The sequence below is a fragment of the Podarcis liolepis genome (assembly GCF_965112155.1).
Source record: "Podarcis liolepis genome assembly, chromosome: 2".
Lineage (NCBI taxonomy): Eukaryota > Metazoa > Chordata > Lepidosauria > Squamata > Lacertidae > Podarcis > Podarcis liolepis.
Window position 1 is genome coordinate 76,090,720 of NC_139555.1, and position 3,909 is coordinate 76,094,628.

Genomic DNA, 3,909 nt, shown 5'->3' on the forward strand with positions numbered 1-3,909 from the left:
GAGCGCGTCAGCCCAAAGTGGGAGGACGAGAAAGAGGCGGCCGCTCGGCTTAGATGCAGCTACGACGAGCCGGGATGGGGTGAGGCAGGAATGCTCTGCCTGCTGCTCGTCTGCCATAGCTGGGGAATGCGAGGAGCCACGCTGGCAAAGCTGGAAATGAGCCGCCCCCGCCCCATCTTTCTGAAGGCTCTTGGCGCGCAAAAAGCCCGTTTGTCTCCTGCAGTAGCGCCTCTCCCTCTCTCTTCACGCTGTGCCGGTGCTTTCTGGCACGGGAGGACGGCTGGGCAACTTTTCTCTGCCTCACCACAGTTTGGGGGGGGGGGTCAAGTTGTTTGCCAGTTCCCAGCTCGTTCTGTATTTCCTTATCGAACACACAAGTGCAGGTGCAGCCGGGTTAAGGAGCAGGGATTTATTTGAACAGCCTTGCACCCCCAAGTGACTACCAGTCATCCCTATGGAGAGGGTCGGGAGTTTAGTATTGCAAGGTGCCCTGATAATGTGGCTGAAAGACCCAGCGTTCATGTTTCCTTTTGGAAATGAGGCACAGCAGCGACTGTGGTGCCTTATGATACATGATTTATTTACACTATATGCAACCTGAACCTACGAGGGAGGAGTTCACAGCATTAACGTCCCAAAAGTCTCTTGTTTTTTAACATATACAACCCTTAAATGTTGTTGTTTAGTCATTTAGTCGTGTCCGACTCTTCGTGACCCCATGGACCAGAGCACGCCAGGCCCTCCTGTCTTCCACTGCCTCCCACAGTTTGGTCAAACTCATGCTGGTAGCTTCGAGAACACTGTCCAACCATCTCATCCTCTGTCGTCCCCTTCTCCTTGTGCCCTCCATCTTTCCCAACATCAGGGTCTTTTCCAGGGAGTCTTCTCTTCTCATGAGGTGGCCAAAGTATTGGAGCCTCAGCTTCAGGATCTGTCCTCCTTCCAGGGCTGATTTCCTTCAGAATAAATGTATGTTTAGTCAATTGTTCAGTCAGACTTGGTCCCATGTTAACTGATATCTTCATGTTAACTCGCTATCTCTACAATGTAACCGTTTTTGTGTGTTTTTTAATGATCAATATTTTTGGTCACATACACAGCTTGGTCACATACTAGCTTGGTCACATACACAGAATGGAAGAATCTAATGGTAAGCAAGAATTAGCTTAGCAGTTAGGACTTTTTGTGTGTTTGGATGTCACACTATGCTAAACTGGTGACTTGGTGTTTTGTTTTCCTACTTGCTAAAGGAGGGAGCAAGGCAGACGTGCTCAGGCTGCATTAACTAGCACTTAGTTCCTACACAGTATGACTTAATAAACCTTACTTTCTGGTAGTAGATAGGTAGCCGTGTTGGTCTGCCATAGTCAAAATAAAAAAATTCCTTCCAGTAGCACCTTAAAGACCAACTAAGTTAGTTCTTGGTATGAGCTTTCGTGTGCATGCACACTTCTTCAGTGTATCTGAAGAAGTGTGCATGCACACGAAAGCTCATACCAAGAACTAACTTAGTTGGTCTTTAAGGTGCTACTGGAAGGAATTTTTTTATTCTTACTTTCTGGCTTAGCGTAACAGGTAGAAATGGTCACAACAGATAGTTTAATAAAAAAACCTGTGACATCTAAAGCTGTTGGTGCTAAGAGCAAATGTACTTTTTACATTTATAGTAAATGTATAATGTGATTTATAGTCCTGTATCACATCATACACTTTCTAAAAGTACAGGAAAAATGTATAATAAGAGAAATGAATAACTGGAACAGTTAAGAACTTAAATTCACTTCTTTCAGTTGGCATCAAGGGGACTTTTCCTCAACATGTTTTTATCTGTTGGATCCACTAGATGGCAAGCCTTCCTCAAGGCAATCAGTAGGGAAAATTGCTGCCTCAGCCTTATTTCAACCCTGTATTCTAGCATCATCTTTTCTTTTGTGACTATCATATCAATGTTTTAATTGTGTTTTATTTTGAAATTATGTTTTAACTAAATGCAACAACCTGTAAATGGGAAAGTTGTAGTATGGGGCACGGATGTAGCCCAGATTTATGTTAGGGGGCAGGACTAACGGGGAGGGCAAAACCAAGTTATCTGCAACTTGATTGGTCAGTTAAGTATTTTTATTTATTTACTTGATGGGGGGGCAGCTGCTTTGCAGAAAATCCCAGATTCAATCTCTGTCACCTAGAGCTTGGGCTAGGAATATCCCCCAACCTGAAATCCTGTGGTGCTGCTACTGGTCAGTGTTGACAGTAATAAGCTAGATAATAACCTAACTTAGTATAAGGCAAAATGGTATCTGAAGAAGTGTGCATGCACAAGAAAGCTTATACCAGAACAAACTTAGTTGGTCTATAAGGTGCTGCTGGACAATTTTTTATTTTTTATTTTTTTTATTTCGACTGCGTCAGACCAACATGGCTACCTACCTGAATTTAGTATAAGGCAGTTTCCTATGCAGTTACATAGGAAGAAGCCAACTAAACTCAGTAAGAAAAAAATATGTATATTTTCACTGGTTCCCAGAATTTAGAATATATTAGTAAAAGTCGATTTTCTCTTGTGGTATTTGCTATTCCTCTTTAATTAGGGTCAGGTGTGAATGAAGTGCCGTTTAGGACAGGTGAGGAGGGCAGGTAAGCAGAGTGCTGTTAGGTTTGTGTCCAGCCTCCTGGCTTCCTGCAGACATCTAACTGGCCACTATGAGCCAATGTATATACAGTGGACGCTTGGGTTGTGAACGTGATCCATGCGGGATTCACGTTCGCAACCCACAGCGGCGCATCTGTGGACGCACAGGTTGCAATTCCGCACTTCTGCGCATGCGCAATTTAGCGCTTCTGTACATGCGTGAGCCCCAAAACCCGGAAGTAACCCGTTCCGGTACTTCTGGGGTTTGATGGGTCCATAACCCAAAAAAACCATAATCTGAAGCGTCTGTAACCCGAGGTATGACTGTATGTCAATAAAGGTTTGAGAATTTGATGACTTCTAAGCAATTTTAAAGTAAAAAAGCATAAATAATTAAAATGCACAATAAAACAATTCCATCAAAACATTAAAAGCATCCATAATTACAATTTACAATAAAACAAGCCCATATAAAAGCCTAATAATTGAAACAGTTGAAAGAGCAGTTAAAATAATTAGATTAGGAAATTCAGGGGGATTCTTGCCTAAATATGTGTGGCTCCAATAGCTGGCAGAATGCCAATACTGCTGGGTCCTTTTGCATTTCAGCAGAGGACATTCCACAACATGTAATGAATTTGTGCCTCGTATCCAAAACTAGCAGCATGAACAGTCTGTGTTATTCCATGCTGACACCATGTAAAGGGTTTGTGGTTTATTTTTTCATCTCATCATGGCCAACGTATAAAGAATTCTGCTTAGGCTACAAACCATGTGTGATAACACTTCTTGGTAACCACTCCCAGACTTTGGAACTCCTTTCCTAGAGAAGTTAGACTGGCTCCTTCTTTGTTATCCTTCCTTCAGCCTTTTGGGAACTGACGGTATTTAAGGAAAGGGATGGTACTGTACTGTGATTTTTTTATTGTAGTGACCTGGATTATGTTTTATATAATATAATATAATATAATATAATATAATATAATATAATATAATATAATATAATATAATATAATGGTGTGTGTGGGTGTGTGGGTGTGTGGGTGTGATGCTTTCACACACCCCATGTTTTTAGCTGTTTCTGTTTTGTCTGTAAGCCGCATTGAGTGCCTGTAAGCGAAAAAGGCAGGCTATAAATAAATATTTTTATAATTACCGGTAATAATAACCCAAAGAAAACCAACTCTGCCTGGTAGTACAGCCACCACCCCTGTAGTCCTCCAATCCTGAGTCAGAATTGTTTCTGGGTGCCCCTGAAATTTGCAGAGACAGGAGCCAAA